Below are 19,321 nucleotides of genomic sequence, written 5' to 3'. Positions count from 1 at the left end.
TTTGATGTATATTACACTTCCCTTTCCTGCATCATATTTCTCTTAATTATCTTTTTTTCTAATGAACATAGTTTTAGTTCTTTGAGTGGACTTCAAAATGATAACAATATAGGTTTTATCTTCCAAAGGGGTAGTAGAGAGGTAGATGTATCTATCCATTTGAATAAAGATTGCTCTAAAGTTTCTACAGTCAACAGTCAGATATTGTCTGGGGTTCTCCAGTCCCCCCGCCATGTGTTTCTCAGCCGCGTGTTGTTCACTGGTGGTGGGATTCTATCTTCCCACCGCTTATCAATGCCATTTCCCATTGTAACCACCCCACGCTGCCGGGAAACCCAGGACAGGAGTGCACTCCTGGTGGGAAAAGTGAATCGTGTAGCCACCTAAATTGGTCAACGCCCGATTTAAAATGGCGAACGGCAAAGGTTGATGGGAAAGTCAGTCAACATAGACAAACCAGCAGCTGCAGGTTTGCTGTGTATTTACCTCTGCAAAGGCCAGCCAACATCGATACCAGCAACCATCAGCATAACAATGTAGCAGCCATCTGCATACTGATGAGCAATCCCTGGGAACAATAAGTAACATTTTGGACACACAAAGCAAAGCCAGACTCCTCGGCGCCAGCAGGAGCCAACACAAAGGAGGTGAACGAGTACCTCAAGACCGCCCATCGATCAGGGAACCGCTCCAGTATTGGAGAAATCGAACCAAGCGATTGGGACAAAGTCCAATCACTTGGCACCAGGTACAGGGTCCGCCCCGAAAGGCGGGAAGCCCCTGAGGACTATAAGGGTTAAGCTCCAAGTTCAAATCGGTCTCTCTTCAGCCCTCTTCACCTCTTCGTCCTGCCCGGGTCACCCAGCAACACGAACCAACATTGACCGTGACCGGTGCAGTGACCACCGAACAAAGTAAGTCTTAATTCAACGCTCGCTACGAGATAGGCGCTGCTAGCTACCAATCCGTACCGACTTCGAATCCCGCAGACTCAGAACCCGAACGAAAGGACATTTGTTCCCCTGACCTGGTGGGCCAGTTCCAAGTTAAGTATAGGCCTGTTAGTTGTAGAAGTAGCTTAGACGTAGAATTTGTGCATGAGTAGCGATTACTGTGTATAATAAATGTGCTTTGATTTGAATCTTACTAATCGGTGTATTGGGTTATTGATCATTACTCGGACTTGAACCTCGTGGCAGTATCATAGATACCTGGCGACTCGAGAGCAAACGTAATAAAACAGAGCAATTGAACCAAGGAGAAAGTTAGCAACAATCGCAACAACTGGAGAATTACAGCCATATTTCTTACTAGGAGCATCCAGATGGGAATGTGTTGCTGGAAGGCTTAAACATCAGCAACACCTGAAAGAGTCAAGCATGTTCAAAATGGGCTTTAACCAGCAGGAACATTTTATTGGTGCTGCAGAAGGTTATAGAACCACAACAGCAACCCTCACTGAGTTCAAGGACCCAACACTGCTACCCGCCTTGTGTGAAGGCATACAGCTTGAAAAGACTCCCTAACTTTAATAAGTAACTTATTTTTTCCCACAGCCTCCCGCTTTATTTCTTTACTTTGTTCATTTTATTGAAGGTTTTGACTCCACCGATTGTTTTAATTGCCGTAGACACGCTGGCTGAATGGTATTTTAAAATTTCCCGCCTCCGACTCCCTGAGCGCTCCTGGGTTACAGTCGAGTACAAAGAAAAATTAAGGACTGGTCAACAGTGCCTTATATTAATTTTAAAATTAATGTACACCCTTAGCAAAGGATAAAAACCCGTTTCCAATGGCCAGTTACTGCACTTCATTTGATGGTAGAGTGCTCTCCTAAAAATCAGTGCTTGACTCGAAGTCCAAGCCTTGAGTTAATTCTTCTGACTATTTTACTGGAAAAACAATCTCGTCGCCAGTGTGGAAGGGACTTTAGTTGGTGGATTAGTTGCCTTGATACCCTGTATTCCTTCTTAATCGGCTGCTTGACTATATTTCATGGCAATAGGCACCTGGCAAAGCATGATGGGTATATTAGCTTTATTTCAGTCAAGAAGTTCTGCATGTAATAGGCAGAAGGTCAGACTATGTAAACAAGTGCACAGCTGCACATTGTTGCTGACAGTAGGCAATTATTATTGTTCTTAGGCTAGGAATTCAAGGCCTGACAGCGAGTTTCACTTGTGGTTTAAAAAATCTGAAAACAGGCACCATGGCTGATGAGGGAGAGAGAAGAGGTCGGACATGCAGACCGTGGGCTGCCGGACCTGCCACTGGTAGCGCTGGCTGGGGGTGGGGGGCGGGGGGAATATCTGCCAAGCTCGGGAGGGGGGGGGGGTGACGGTGGGGGTGACCAGAGGATGGGCCAGCTCCTGCTAGTACAGCCTCATGGTGTCCGCCAGGGCTGCGGCAGCCACGCAGATGCCAACCACTCATTGTTGGACTCCGGAATCCATTCTCTGCAGCGGGTAAAGGGCAGACATGTTAGCATACCCCTATGGGTATGGACCCAACCAGGTCCAATGGGCTCCATGTGGGAGTGGACCCGTGGAGGTTTGGGAGGCCGAGGGTGAAGGAGTTTTCATACTTCTCCCATGTGCATAAAGTCTACTCGTGGATTGATTTTTTTGCGGTGGGTAAGTTGTTGCTGGCGGAGGTGGTGGACTCGTGATATTCGTCGCATTGGGTAGAATGGACGGGGCGGGGGGCCTCAGCGCCCACAGTGGAAATTGAATGTGGGGCTGCTAGCGGAGGAGGAGGTGCACAGGGAGAAAGAGGAGTGGGCAGAGATGTAAAGGTTGGTGGACGAGATTATGCAGGTGGACAGAAGGTACCCGGAGGCCCCGGAGGCGGGATTGTTGAAGGAGAGGCAGAAGCTCCAAATGGAGTTTGGGTTGGAAAGCAGTGAGGCAGTTGCGGAGGGCCAGTGAATGAGTATGGGGAGAAGGCTAGCAGGATGGTGGCCCTCCAGCTCAGGAAGCAGGAGACTGCAAGGAAGTTTGGCAGGGTGAAGGACGGCAAGGGTGGAGTGGTATTGGATCCAGTAGGGTGTTTGCAATGTTCTATAGGAGGCTTTATGAATCAGAACCCTCGGCTGAGGGGGAGGGAATGCGGGATTTTTTGGATGGGCTGGAATTCCCCAGGGTGGAGGAGGGTCTGGTAGAGGGGCAGGGAGCACTCATTGGATTGGTGGAGGTGCTGGAGGGTATGGGGGCCATGCAGGCAGGGAAGGCCCTGGGCCCAGACAGTAGAGTTTTATAAAAGATTTTTGGATGACCTGTTGGTGAGGGCATTTAATGAGCCGAGGGAAAAGACGAGGACGCGGAGCAGTGTGGGTCCTACCATCCAATATCGCTGTTGAATGTGGGTGCCAAGTTGCTGGCTAAGATTCTGGCCTCACGGATTGAGGATTGTGTGCCGGAGGTGATGAGGGCGGGGGGGACCAGTCAGGATTTGTAAAAGGGAGGCGCATGTCGGCCAATATTAGGCACCTGTTAAATGTCATAAGGATATCCCCGAAGGGACGAAATGTGAAGGTGGCGGTCGCGATAGACACGGAGAAGGCCTTTGATCGGGTAGAATGGGAGTATTTGTGGGAGATATTGGGGCGGTTCGGGTTTGGACAGGTAAGAACAAATTGTTGAGTTTGGGGTACTTTAGGTTGTGCAGGGAGATGAGGCAGGGATGCCCACTCTCCCCTTTGCTTTACACCTTGGCGATAGAGCCACTGGCGATGATGCTTAGAGCGTCTAGGGGTTGGAAAGGGATTGTGCGGGGAGGTGGGGGGGGCCATTTGAGCCTAGGGTGTCCTGGTAGGCAGACGACGATGGCTGGGCAGGCTGCTGTTTAAGGTAGTGGGGGCAGGTTTGAGGTATCTTGGCATCCAGGTGGCGTGGGGATGGGAGCAATTATACAAGCTGAACCTGGCTCGGTTGGTGGAGCAAATGAAGGGTGAATTTAAAAGGTGGGATGTGCTTTCGTTGTGATTGGCGGGGCGGGTGCAGTCCGCAAAGGTGACTGCTCACGAGGGTTATGTTTGCATTCCAGAACCTCCCAATTTTTATCCCCAAGGTCTTGGTCTTTTCAAGAAGGTTAATTCGTTGATATTGGGATCTCTGTGGGCGGGGAGGCCCCTCGAGTAAAGAAGGTGCTGTTGCAACAGGGGAGAGGAGGCGAGGGTTGGCCTTGCCAAATTTAATGAATTATTATTGGCTGGCAAATATAGCTATGGTAAGGAAGTGGGTAGTGGGGGAGAGGTCAGTATGGGAGTGGATGGAGGCAGCCTCATGTAAGGGTACTAGTTTGGGAGCATTGTTGATTGCGCCTCTGCTGTTCTCACCAGCCAGGTACTCCACAAGTCTGGTAGTAGTGGAGGCCCTTAGGGTTAGGGGACAGTGGCGACAGAACCTGAGGCTTGATGGGAGCCTCGGTTTGGGCTCCGATCTGTGGGAATCACAGGCTCGCTCCGGGGGAACTGGACTGGGGGTTTGAGGGTTGTTGGAAGGCGGGGATTGAATGGTTTGGAGATTTGTTCATGGAGGGCAGCTTCCCGAGTTTGGAAGGACTTGTGGAGGAGTATGAGTTGCCCAGAGGAAACGGGTTCCGATATTTACAGGTGCGGAACTACGTGAGAAAGCAGGTGCCGGCCTTTGCTGATCTTTCGTCCCCGGAGTTGCAGGACAAGGTGTTGCCGAGCGCAGGGGTTGGAGAGGGCAGGGTGTAAGAGATATATAAGGAATTGATGGACTGGGTGGGCACCCCGATAGTAGTACCCAATTATTTTTTCCAATTAAGGGGCAATTTAGTGTGGCCAATCCACCTACCCTGCACATCTTTGGGTTGTGGGGGTGAAACCCACGCAGACACGGGGAGAACGTGTAAACTCCACACGGACAGTGACCCAGGTCCTCAGCGCCGTAGTATGGGAGGAAGCTTTGAGGAGGATGAATGGGTCCTCTTCGTGTGCCAGATTGAGTCTCATTCAATTTAAGGTAGTCCATAGGGCACATATAACTAGAATAAGTAGGTTCTTTGTGATGTGTTGGGTACTCTGGATCTGTGAAGACTGCGTTTACCTTAGCAGTAACATAGAGCGGCTACCAACAGTCAGAGGTGGAACCGTAATTGCAGGACTGCGCGAGGATGCGAAGGTGGGTGAGGAAAGATTGAAAAGGTTCATCCTTACCCTGCAGACGCTGTTGAAAGACATAGCGCTCAAAACTTTCAATTAGCTCGATGTCACAGTGACTGTCGAATTTGAGCAAGACTGTCTTGAACTTGGACTTGTCTTCACCTTCAGCGAAAGTGAGAGAGTTGAAGATATGGATGGCGTGGTCCCCGGCCGTGGAAAGGAAGAGAGCAATCTTCCTGGCATCTGAGGCAGCTTCCAGGTCCGTAGCTTTGAGGTATAGCTGGAATCGTTGTTTAAAGATTTTCCAGTTCGCACCGAGGTTGCCGGTGATGCGGAGGGCGGGGAGGGCGGACGCTGTCCATTCTACCGGATGGCTGACTGCTGGTCGAAGGCAGATCACTTGAAGGTAGGTCTATTCAACTCTAACATCACATACTGGTACCACGATGTGTTGGGTACTCTGGATCTGTGGAGACTGCGTTTACCTTAGCAGTAACATAGACAGGCTACCAACACTTGTAATAGTACAACTCTATTTTATTTAACTAAGAGCTGTTAAACATACTTGCACTGTGGGTCGACACTATGTTAGATTGACTGAAGACCTATGCCTAACCTGACCAGCATACTGCTAGCACATGGTGGATGCTTGTGCTACTGACTGTGGGCTTTGTCTCTCTCAGAGGCTGCATCCCGAATGAGCGGGAAAACTAGTGCCCTCTGTCTTTATAGTGACCGTGCCCTAACTGGTGATTGGCTGCGGTGTTGTGTGTGTTAATTGGTCTTGCAGTGTGTCAGTCAGTGTGTGTCTCTGCACCATCATATACTGATGTGTATATTATGACATCCCCCCCTTTTCTAAAAAAAAGTGTGTTCGTGGCAATAAATAATGTAGTATGCGAATGGTCCTAACTATGTGTGGCACATGCGAGCATATTTACAGGACTATATACAGAAACTCTAAGATATTTACATTGGAAGGTGTCTAGTGCAGATGGACAGTATGTAACACAAAATATAACTAGAACAACAATATGTACAAACCAGTGAGTTAATCAAACAGGGTAACAAAACAATCAGTTCATGAGTTCAAAGAGTCCATGAATTCAGGCAGTTCATAAATTCAGTCTCTGAGGTGGACGACGAATTGTGGTTGACTGCCTCAAGGGTGGGTCAGGGGCCGCCTGTTCTGGAATGGGCGGGACTGTGTCAGACTCAAAGGGTGGCAGAGCGAAAGGGAGATCTGCAAAGTCCGTGACGGGTTTGTCATGACGGCGGGGCAGGACATGATGATCTGGTGGCGAGCGAGGAAGGAGTCATAGTGCCCGCCTATTTCAGCGAAGAGAGCTGGCTTGTAGACGAACCAAAAATGACCTGGGGGCCACTTGTCTGAGCACCACAGCGGAGGCGGACCAACCACCATCGGAAAGTTGGACACGGACCTCGTCATTAGGAGCCAGAGCAGGGAGATCCGTGGCGCGGATGTCGTACACCGATTTGTGCTGGGCCCGAGACAACTGCATTCGATGAAGGACCAGAAGGTTGTCTAAGTCGGGGACATGAATGGCCGGCACCGTCGTCCACAGCGTGCGATTCATCAATAATTGAGCCAGTGACAGGCCGGTGGACAATGGAGCTGACCTGTAAGCAAGCAGGGCGAGGTAAAAATCGGATCCTGCATCGGCTGCCTCGCACAGGAGTCGTTTGACAATGTGCACCCCCTTTTCAGCTTTGCCATTGGATTGGGGGTAATGGGGATTGGACGTGACATGTGTGAAGTTGTATCATCTGGCAAAATTGGACCAATCCTGACTGACAAAACACGGGCCATTGTCGGACATGACCGTGAGCGGGATGCCATGGTGAGCGAAGGTTTCCTTGCAAACCCGAATGACCGCAGTTGAGGCGAGGTCATGGAGCCTAACTACCTCTGGGTAGTTTGAGAAATAGTCCACTATGAGGACGTATTCCCGGCTAACTGCATGGAACAGGTCGATGCCCACTTTGGTCCAGGGGGACGTGACCAACTCATGGGGTTGCAAGGTCTCCCTTGGCTGAGCAGGCTGGAAACGCTGGCATGTTGGGCAGTTAAGAATGGCGTTGGCAATGTCCTCGTTGATTCCAGGCCAGTACACTGCCTCACGGGCCCGGCGGCGGCATTTCTCCACTCCCAGGTGGCCCACATGGAGCTGCTCAAGGCCGAGGTTCCGCATGCTGTGCGGAATGACGATCCTGTCCAGCTTTAGTAGAATTCCATCTACCACCGCCAGGTCATCTTTAATGTTATAGAATTGAGGGCATTGGCCCTTGAGCCACCCGTCTGTCAGGTGGCGCATGACACGTTGGAGCAGGGGATCGTTGGCCGTCTCATGGCGAATATGGGTGAGTCATTCATCCGTGGCAGGCAGATTGGATGCGGCAAATGTCACCTGAGCATCAATTTGGCACACGAAGCCCGCTGGGTCGCAGGGTGTGGTGACAGATCGGGAGAGTGCATCGGCGACGATGAGCTCCTTACCCGGGATGTAGACGAGCTCGAAGTCGTACCGCCTGAGTTTAAGGAGAATGCACTGCAGGCGCGGCGTTGTGTCGTTATGGTCTTTTTTGAATGATATTGACCAGTGGCCTGTGGTTTGTCTCGACTGTGAACTTTGGGAGTCCATAGACATAGTCATGTAATTTGACGACTCCGGTAAGAATTCCCAGGCACTCTTTTGCAATTTGCACATAGCGCTGTTCGGTGGGCGTCATTGCACGTGATGCGTATGCGACAGGAGCCCATGAGGAGGCGCCGTCACGTTGAAGGAGCACTGCTCCAATGCCGGACTGACTGGCTTCTGTGGAGATCTTTGTTTCTTTGGCCGGATCGAAAAATGCCAACACCGGGGCCTTGGTCAGCTTCGCCCGGAGTTCCCGCCATTCTTGTTCGTGGGCGGGGAACCATTGGAACTCGGTTGTCTTCTTAACCAGGTTCCTGAGAGCCGTGGTGTGGGAGGCGAGGTTAGGGATGAATTTCCCCAGGAAATTGACCATGCCCAGGAAGCGGAGGACCGCCTTTTTGGCCTCCGGTGTCTTCATGGCCTTAATGGCAGATACCTCGTCAGCATCCGGCTGCACGCCAAACTGTGAAATGTGGTCTCCGAGGAATTTAAGTTCTGTTTGACCAAAGGAGCATTTGGCCCTGTTGAGGCGGAGGCCATGCTCATGGATTCATCGGAAGACGCGTTGGAGGTGATCAATGTGCTCCTGCGGGGTGGTAGAACAGACGATGATGTCGTCCACATATACGCAAACACCTTCGATACCTTCCATCATCTGCTCCATTACTCTGTGGAACACTTCCGATGCAGAGATGATGCCAAACGGCATCCAGTTGTAGCAATACCGGCCAAATGGGGTGTTAAAGGTGTAGATATTCCGACTGGATGCGTCGAGTTGGATCTGCCAGAACCCCTTGGATGAGTCTAGCTTAGTGAAAAATTTGGCGCAAGCCATCTCGCAGGTGAGTTCTTCGCACTTTGGAATGGGATAGTGTTCTCTCATAATATTGCGGTTGAGGTCCTTGGGATCAATACATATGCGTAATTCGCCGGATGGTTTTTTCACGCACACCATAGAGCTGACCCAGTCAGTCGGTTCTGTAACTTTTGAAATTACGCCCTGGTCTTGGAGGTCCTGCAGCTGCTGCTTGAGGTGGTCTTTGAGGGGTGCTGGTATCCTGCGAGGTGCGTGCACCACAGACGTGGCATTTGGTTTTGACAAGATTTTATAAGTGTATGGGAGTGTGCCCATGCCCTCGAATACACCCTGGTATCGGGTGATGATGGCGTTCAGCTGTGTCCGAAAGTCAGCGTCCTGAGATGCGGAAGCGTCAGCGGGTGACAGGGAGTGAACCCTTTGGACAAGGTTTAGAAGTTTGCATGCCTGAGCACCAAGCAGGGAGGCTTTAGTGGATCCCATTATTTCGAATGGCAGGTTAGCCTTTAATGACCGGTGCGACACTTCAAGCTGGCAAGAGCCACTGGCAGCAATGGCATTCCCATTATAGTCCAGAAGCTGGCAGGCTGATGGCAGGATGGTAGGCTTGACATGGAGGCTTTCGAGGTCAGACCGCGCAATGAGGTTGGCTGAAGCGCCGGTGTCCAGGCGGGATCGGATGTGGGATCGGTTGACCGTGAGGGTGGCACACCACTCGTCGTCCGGATCAATGCTGAATATTGGGAGAGACTTGGCTTTTGTCATCTGGAGCATCTTGTGTTTGGTGATTATGCCCACCCGAAATGGTGCTTTAGGGTCCTCGGTGTCAAGGTCTGGAATCAAGTCAGAGTCGGAATCGGTGACCGGTGGCTGGATGGTTCAGACATCCCTGAGTGGCTGGTTGGAGCGACGAGAGGTATTGGTTGAGCAGACCTGCATAGGGCTGCATAGTGGCCAAGCTTGCCACATTGGAGACAGCGTCGGAATTTTGCAGGACAGTGCCGCTTTAAGTGGGCGGAGCCACAGTTGCCGCACGTCGTGATGTCAGAACGTTCGGTACGCCACCATGCTAGCACATGGTGGATGTTTGTGCTACTGACTGCGGGATCTGTCTGTCTCAGAGACTGCATCCCGAATGAGCGGGAAAACTAGTGCCCTCTGTCTTTATAGTGACCGTGCTCTAACTGGTGATTGGCTGCTGTGTTGTGTGTGTTGATTGGTCTTGCAGCGTGTCAGTCAGTGTGTGTCTCTGCACCATTATATACAGATGTGTATATTATGACACTTTGAGGGGGTGGTGTATAGGTGTCAGTGGTGTGCAAGGGGCCCACAAATCATGTTCACATGTTTTGGGTCTGCCCGAAGTTGCAGGGACTTTGGCGGGGTTTGCTGCCGTGATGTCTGAGGTACTGGGGGTGTAGGTGGTCCTGAGTCCCGAATTGCCAGTGTTTGGAGCGTCAGAAGACGTGGGAGCCCAGGGGGCAAGAGAGGCTGACGTTCTGGCCTTTGCCGCTCCGGTAGCCCGGAGATGGATCCTGATGGGGTGGAGGGACTCGGAGCCTCCGAAATCGGGGGTATGGCCGAGCGACTTTGCAGAATTCCCTCGGCTGGACAAAATTAAATTTGCCTTAAGGGGATCGATGGAAGGGTTCGCTTGGAGATGGAAACGTTCATTGACTTCTTCCAGGACAGTTAAGTCAGCAGTTGGGGAGGTTAGGGTTTGTTATCTTTTATGTCTTTTATGGGCGGCATGGTAGCACAGTGGTTAGCACTATTGCTTTACAGCTCAGGGGTCCCAGGTTCGATTCCCGGCTTGGGTCACTGTGTGGAGTCTGCACATTCTCCCCGTGTGTGCGTGGGTTTCCTCCCTCAGTCCAAAGATGTGCAGGTTAGGTGGATTGGCCAAGTCAATTGCTCCTTAGTATCCAAAAAGGTGAGGTGAGGTTACTGGGTTATGGGGATAGGGTGGAGGTATGGGCTCAAGTAGGGTGCTCTTTCCAGGGGCTGGTGCAGATTCGTTGGGCCAAATGGCCTTCTTCTGCATTTTAAATGCTGTGACTCTATGACCTTAATAAAATTATATATTTCTAAAAAATCATTGATCTCTCCTGCTGCTACAATCCTCTCCTCGAACTAAAGGCACAGGGCACTTTCAAGCTGCTTTGCCTTATATTCACAGGCTGCATTAAAGTAACAGGTCCATTACTCATCCATGGATCAAAATGGTAATAGCAAAAAAAAGGGAAAAATAATAGAATAGACAGGAACAAATAGGAAGGCCTTTACACGCTCACTGAGGTGTGTGACTCTGCGCTGGTGGAAGGTAACACATTTAATCCAGACCAAGTAAGGACAGCAAATTTCCTTCTCTAATGGACATCAGTGAACCAGATGGGTTTTTAACAGTAATTGACAATGGTTTCATAATCATAATAAGATTTTAAATCCAGATTTTTATTGAATTCAAATGTCACCATCTGTAGTGGCAAGATTTGAACTTGGGTCTCCAGAGCATTACTCAGGGTCTCTGGTTTACTCGTCCAGTGAAAATGCCACTACGCCATCACCTCCCCAGTGTGCTGGTGTTCTCCCTGGAGCTCTCCGCGATATTGTCTTGGGTGCTGGGGAAGGGGTTATGACTCCGGATGGCCTGGCCTCATCAGATGGTCATCCTGCAAGACAATGGTCATGGGGTCAGTGAATGTGAAGGATCATTTTGTGGTACATCAACAACTCACTTGAGGCAGATCATCTGAATGAAGAGACAGTGCATCCGCACTTCTCTGGCCAACCTCACTGTCAGTCATTGCCCTCTCCTCGGGCAATCCCGCAATCTCCAGTGCCCTTTCCTCATAAGGCATGAGGACTCAGATCTCTGGCATCCCACCACGCACCTGCGCCCTTTCCCTCTTATTATAGGTTATCTTCCCTTCCGGGGACAAAGAGAGGGTATTGTGAGCCACACGCTTGTTGGGTCGGGAGTTTGTAGCAGGTGGAATATGTGGGCACCACACCTAGACCTGAGTCGGGCAGGTCAGACGGCAAGGGAGCCAGACATGGTGAGGTTCACGTGAGGGCTCATTATTGGGACTAAATGCGGGTGAATACAGGCCGCAATCTCGCTATTGCAGCTGACACAACACACCCCGACAAACTCACCAAAATGACACTTAGTCATTTTTTGGGTGAATTGAATCCAAATCTCTTTTAGTGAGGAACTAAGTGGATAATTTAAGGCACACCTGTTTACAACAAAACATTTACTGGCCATCCACAGGCTGGAAAGCGGATTAGTGGGCTTGTAAATTAGGGCATTGTGCCACTGGCACAGATTTTACAAGTGATGGGGGAGGCATCAGTTGGACTGCCCACCCATAGCCCAGTTGAAATCCTTAAGTTGGCAAATAATGCCCTCTTAAAGGCTTCAGCCTGCCACCATCCTGACATTATCCTGGACAAAACAGGCCACAATCTACCACCTTAAACATTCACTGGGCATCCATAGTAGCAGCAGTGTGCATCGTCAATAAAATGCACTGCAGCAGCTCGCTAGAGCTCCTTTTACAACCTGGCTTCTACAAATATCTTCCAAATCCAGGATCCCTACCACCTAGAAAGACAAGTGCAGCAGAGGCTTGGAACGCTATCCTCCAAGCCACACACCATGCTAAATTTGAACAATATTTCTGTGGCTGGGTCAACATTCTGCAACTCCTTTTCTAACAACACTATGGGTGTCCCTACACCACATGAACTGCAGTGGTTCAAGCCAGTGGCTTATCACCAGCTTCTCAAGGGCAATTAGGGATGGGCAATAAATGCTGGCCTGGCCAGCGACACCCGCATCCTGTAAAAGAACTTTAAAAAATTAACGAGCAACAGGAAAGGCCTACAACCCAGTAGATTGTCCCTGCAGGCTCCTGGCCAGTGAAAGTGGAGAGAGTGCCTCCTTTCAAGGTCCCTGGTGCTAATTGTAGTCCCCCCACCCTCTTCCCTGTGACCATCCTCCACTCTATACTCTCCAACATGTCCCTCCCTCCCCAAAATAATATGTAGACAGTCCAACTAGGGAAGGGGCGGTACTGGACCTGGTATTGGGGAATGAGCCCGGCCAGGTGGTAGATGTTTCAGTAGGGGAGCATTTCGGTAACAGTGACCACAATTCAGTAAGTTTTAAAGTACTGGTGGACAAGGATAAGAGTGGTCCGAGGATGATTGAAAGTCAAAGAGATCTAGGAGTACAGGTCCACAGGTCATTGAAAGGGGCTGCACAGGTGGAGAAGGTAGTCAAGAAGGCATACGGCATGCTTGCCTTCATTGGCCGGGGCATTGAGTATAAGAATTGGCAAGTCATGTTGCAGCTGTATAGAACCTTAGTTAGGCCACACTTGGAGTATAGTGTTCAATTCTGGTCGCCACACTACCAGAAGTATGTGGAGGCTTTAGAGAGGGTGCAGAAGAGATTTACCAGAATGTTGCCTGGTATGGAGGGCATTAGCTATGAGGAGCGGTTGAATAAACTCGGTTTGTTCTCACTGGAACGAAGGACGTTGAGGGGCGACCTGATAGAGGTATACAAAATTATGAGGGGCATAGACAGAGTGGATAGTCAGAGGCTTTTCCCCAGGGTAGAGGGGTCAATTACTAGGGGGCATAGGTTTAAGGTGAGAGGGGCAAGGTTTAGAGTAGATGTACGAGGCAAGTTTTTTACGCAGAGGGTAGTGGGTGCCTGGAACTCGCTACCTGAGGAGGTAGTGGAAGCAGGGACGATAGTGACATTTAAGGGGCATCTTGACAAATATATGAATAGGATGGGAATAGAAGGATACGGACCCAGGAAGTGTAGAAGATTGTAGTTTAGTCGGGCAGCATGGTCGGCACGGGCTTGGAGGGCCGAAGGGCCTGTTCCTGTGCTGTACATTTCTTTGTTCTTTGTTCTTATTACTTGGAGGCTTGGGTCAAACGCTCAAGACCTCCTTTTTGACCCAGATGTAGTACCAGTAGTGGCCACCACCTCCGGTGGCCCTGCTGGTTCTGCAGTGCTGTCAGTGCTATGAGGCAGGACTTCATCCTGGAGAGACGTAGAAGTCTCCCCTCAAAACAATTGAAAACCAGTTGGCCGAAACATTGAAGCGGGGCAAGCTGGCCAAGTAGAGCCAAGCTTGCCCTCCGACATTTACACTGCGTTGTGGGGAGTCTGCGGTCAGGGTATAGTCCAGCTCATTCTGTTTGATAATGCTACACTTTTGTCTGCTTTATTATGTAAAAGACATTATATAAATATAAGTTAATGTTGTTAATGCCATGGTTAAGTGAAAGAATCATGGAAATATCTGTTCCACAAACCTACAGGTTACAACACCTTGTTGGTTCTCCCTATTGCGAGCAACTCCATATTTTAATGTTCAGCCCAGGGCACGGAGCCGCATCTGAGGGCTGCCCTCGGAAAACTGGGTATAAAGTTGCCCTCACATTGTGGCTAGAAGTCAGGCAAGGTAAAGTAGAGGTGGAGGCCAGAGACAATTAAAGGGGAATGAGAAACATGCATAGAGGTTTTGGGTGAGGGGGAATTTAGGCCAAAGGGCAGGCAGAAATGAGACGGTAAGACGGAGCTGCCTGTTGACAAAAAATGGGAGCAGGGAGAATAAAAGGGAAAAAAACTATAAAATATGTTTCAAAACAACATGAAAGGTTATCAAAAAGAAATTAATAAGAAATTCAAATAAATAATTGAAGAATGTTAATGTATAATTGCTGGATGAAATAGCAAGTCTGTGACCAGCAAGATGTGTCACAGTGCCATCTACAGGAGTAGCAGCTATTAAAATGGGTTCCTTCACATGAAAGCTTTCGATGAAGAGAGACATATCTCACTCGTTTAAACATATTTGTAAACGACAGGATTCTCAGACAAACATCTGTAGAATTATTACAGTCATTCCCTCCCCGTCCCCCAACAGAATTTTTTGCATTTAGATGATTGTCAGTGAAATTTGACACCACCATCCCACATATTTTAAAGTGTGTGTGAAAGCCATCACTACGTTTGATTATTACCAAATGTAGGTGCTGAGAAAAGAACACAATTGAAAATCCTACTTGTCCAACGTAGAGTGCACATTCTCTGCCTGTGGGGATACCAAAATGTTGGAGTTTAACCAACTAAAACCATGCAGTTAATCAGTAGAGCTGTTTGTGCCTACCCAGGATATTGGTTTGAAGATAAGTAGGAAAAATCAGAGTCTGCAGTGCCCGATCTATTCCTTTAGATGTTATTAATAATGCAAGCTAGCTGATAACTATTAACAGTGCCTTGGAATAACAACAGAGCTGCATTTTTTCAGGCATTCACTTGTTGAGTCCACCATGGAGAATTGACTAGATTCCAATTTCCCGGGTTACTCATACTGAACCAATTCAATGGCAAAGAGACCTATTTAACTTGGCGCACCATAGGGGATGGCCAAAATTAGGTTATTATAATGCTGAGATATACAGGTTGGAAGCCTTCCTAACCCTAGAGAAAAACTGTTCAGGAGTATTGTGATGAAGAACACACCTCATTATTTAATTTGTGTGTGCAATGCCAATTGCCACTTGGCCTTGGCTGAGAGTGCATTACATGGTACTATGAACTGGAGATGCCTATTGTGTTCTGTGATCTTGGCTGTGCAATGAAACTGCAGAACTGCTGGTGACTTAACTAGAATGATGCTTTTTTAATTTATTTTTAAAAAAAAAATTTTATTAAAGTTTTCACAAAATATCAACAACAAAATGTAAAAGGAACCCAATAGAATTAAATACAGAACAAAACAGCCCAGTGCCCCTCTCCCGCCATACATAAATAATATATTAACACCGGCCGAAACACATAGCAAACATAGCAAATATATACACCCCCTCAGATCCCCCAGTACAGACAAACAAAAATAAAATAGAACCCCCCACCCCCGGGTTTCTGCTGCTGCTGACCATTGTCTACCGTTCTTCCAGGAAGTCTAAGAACGGTTGCCACCGCCTGAAGAACCCTTGCACCGATCCACTTAAGGCAAATTCACCCCCAAAAAACCGGTCTCATCCTTGTCCTGGTCATGTGTGCCCTGTGCAGCACCTTAAACTGTGTGAGGCTGAGCCTCGATCACGAAGAGGAAGAGTTCACCCTCCCTAGGGCATCTGCCACGTCCCTTCCTCGATCTCCTCCCCAACTCCTCCTCCCACTTACCTTTCAGCACCTCCACCGAGGACTCCTTCTCCTCCTGCATCACCTGGTATGTTGCCGAGATCTGCCTCTCTCCAAGCCCCCGAGAGCACCCTGTCCTGTACCGTGCGTGGCAGCAGCAGCGGGAATTCCACCACTTGCCGCCTGGCAAAGGCCCTTACCTGTAGATACCTAAAGGCATTTCCCGGGGGAGCCCGTACTTCTCCTCCAGCTCACCCAGGCTCGCGAACATCCCATCCACAAACAGGTCCCCCAACCTTCTTATCCCTGCCCTGTGCCACCCCGAAAACCCTCCATCTATTCTCCCTGGGACAAACCAGGGGTTCCCCCGTATCGGGGTCCACACCGAGGCCCCCAATTCCCCCCTGTGCCACCTCCATTGCCCCCAAATTTTAAGGGCAGCCGCCACCACCACCGGGCCGTTGCCAACGCCTCCAGACTCGTACCCTCACAAGACGCCGTCTCCAGCCTCTTCCCTGCTGCCCCCTCCCCCTCCATCACCCACTTGTGCACCATCGCCGCATTGGCGGCCCAGTAGTACCCACAGAGGTTGGGCAGCGCCAGCCCCCCCTATCTCTACTCCGCTCCAGGAACACCCTTCTCGCCCTTGGAGTCCCTCGCACCCACACAAACCCCATTATACTCCTGTTAACCCGCCTAAAGAAGGCCTTCGGGATAAGAATGGGGAGGCACTGGAACAGGAACAAAAACCTTGGGAGCACCATCATCTTGACTGACTGCACCCTACCCACCAGGGACAGCGGCAACGCGTCCCCCTCTTACAACTCCTCCTCCATTTGCTCCACCAGCCTCGTGAAGTTAAGTCTATGCAGGGCCCCCCAGCTCCTGGCCACCTGGACCCCCAAATACCTGAAGCTCCTCTCCGCCCTTTTTAGTGGGAGCTCGCCAATCCCCCTCTCCAGGTCCCCTGGGTGAACCACAAACAACTCGCTCTTCCCCATGTTGAGCTTGTACCTGAGAAATCCCCAAACTCCGAGGATCCTCATTACCTCCGGCATTCCCCCCACCGGGTCCACCACCTATAGCAGCAAGTCGTCCGCATAGAACGACATCCTATGCACCTCCCCACCCCGCACCAGCCCCCTCCAGTTCCTCGACTCCCTCAGTGCCATAGCCAGGGGTTCAATCGCCAGCGCAAAGAGCAGGGGGGACAAAGGACACCCCTGTCTCGTCCCTCGATGCAACCGAAAGTACTCAGACCTCCTCTTGTTCGTGGCCACACTCGCCATCGGGACCTTGTACAACAGCTTAACCCACCTGACGAACCCCTCCCCAAACCTGAACCCCTTCAGCACCTCCCACAAGTATCCCCACTCTGCCCTATCGAAGGCCTTCTCAGCGTCCATCGCCGCCACTATCTCCGCCTCCCCCTCCCTCGCCGGCATCATAATAACGTTCAGGAGCCTCTGCACATTTGCATTCAACTGCCTCCCCTTCACGAACCCCGTCTGGTCTTCGTGGATGACCTGCGGCACACAATCCTCAATTCGCGTGGCTAAGACCTTCGCCAGCACCTTGGCATCTACATTTAACAATGAAATCGGCCTGTAAGACCCACACTGCAGGGGATCCTTGTCCCGCTTCAGGATCAAGGAGATCAGTGCCCGGGACATCGTCGGGGGCAACGCCCCCCCCCCTCTTTTGCCTCATTGAAGGTCCTAACTAGCAACGGGCCCAACAGGTCCATATATTTTTTGTAAAATTCGACAAGGAAACCATCCGGCCCCGGTGCCTTCCCCGCCTGCATGCTCCCTATCCCTTTGGCCAGCTCCTCTAACCCAATCAGGGCCCCTAATCCCGCCATCAGTCCCTCCTCCACCTTCAGGAACTTCAGTTGGTCCAGAAAGCAGCCCATCCCTCCCTCCTCCAGTGGGGGCTCGGACCGATCCGATACAGTTCCTCATAAAAGTTCCTGAAGACCCCATTGATGCCAGCTCCACTCCGCACCACACTCCCCCCCCCCTATCCTTAACTCCCCCAATCTCCCTAGCTGCGTCCCGCTTCCGAAGCTGATGCGCCAGCATCCGACTTGCCTTTTCCCCATATTCATTAATCACCCCCTGGGCCTTCCTTCACTGCACCTCCGCCTTCCTGGTGGTCACCAGGTCGAATTCGGCCTGGAGGCTACGCATCTCCCTCAACAGTCCATCCTCCGGTACCTCCGCATACCTCCTGTCTGCCCTCACCATCTCCCCCACCAGCCTCTCCCTCTCCCTCTGCTCTCTCCTCTCCTTGTGGGCCCTAATGGAGATCAGCTCTCCCATAACCACCACCTTCAGCGCCTCCCAGATCATCCCCACTCGGACCTCCCCGTTATCGTTGGCCTCCTATGCATCTTCGGACCCCCTCGCCCACCTCCTCGTCCACCAACAGCCCCACCTCCAAGCGCCACAACGGGCGCGGGTCCCTCTCCTCCCCCAGCTCTAGGTCTACCCAATGCGGGGCGTGATCTGAAATGGCTATTGCCGAGTAATCGGTATCCTCAACTCTCGCTATCAGCGCCATACTCATAATAAAAAAGTTGATCTGGGAATAGGCCTTATGAACGTGCGAGAATGAAAATACCCTAGCCCCCGGCCTTGCAAATCTCCAAGGGTCCACCCCTCCGATCTGGTCCATAAACCCCCTCAGCACTTTAGCCGCCGCCGGCCTCCTACCCGTCCTAGACCTGGAGCGATCCAGTGCCGGATCCAACACCGTGTTAAAGTTCCGCCCCATTATCAGGCCCCCCACTTCCAAGTCCGGGATCCGACCCAACATGCGCCGCATAAAACCCGCATCGTCCCAGTTTGGGGCATACACATTGACCAGCACCACCCTTTCCCCTTGCAGCTTACCACTTACCATTACGTACCTGCCGCCATTGTCTGTCACAATGCTCGACGCCTCGAACGACACCCTCCTTCCCACCAAGATCGCCACCCCCTGATTTTTGGCATCCAGCCCTGAATGAAACACCTGGCCTACCCACCCCTTCCTCAATCTTACCTGGTCTGCCACCTTCAGGTGTGTCTCCTGGAGCATGACCACATCCTCCTTCAGCCCCTTCAGGTGTGCGAACACCCGGGCCCGCTTAACCGGCCCATTCAGTCCCCTTACATTCCAGGTTATCAGCCGGATCAGGGGGCTACCCGCCCCCCTTCCCCGCCGACTAGCCATAACCCCTCCTCAGCCAGCCACGCCCCCGCGCCCCATGCCCGGGCCGTTCCCCACGGCGGCAGACCCCCGTCCCAACACCCTCTACTCGCTCCAGCTCCCCCTTGACCATACCAGCAGCATCCCGGTTCCCCCCACCCCCCCACCCCGCAGCTAGGACCCCTCCTAGCTGCATTGCTCCCCCCATTGCACTCCCGCAAGTCAGCTGACTCCTGCTTACCCCGGCCACTCCCGCTTCTCCTTTGACTGCTCCCATTGTGGGACTTCCCCTCCCCCTCCATTACCCATCAGCAGACTCTTCGCCTTCCCCTTCCATC

The sequence above is a fragment of the Scyliorhinus torazame genome, chromosome 6 (genome assembly GCF_047496885.1).
Source record: "Scyliorhinus torazame isolate Kashiwa2021f chromosome 6, sScyTor2.1, whole genome shotgun sequence".
NCBI classification, from domain to species: domain Eukaryota; kingdom Metazoa; phylum Chordata; class Chondrichthyes; order Carcharhiniformes; family Scyliorhinidae; genus Scyliorhinus; species Scyliorhinus torazame.
The sequence above is the reverse complement of the archived record's forward strand: the minus strand, read 5'-3'. Positions refer to the sequence as shown.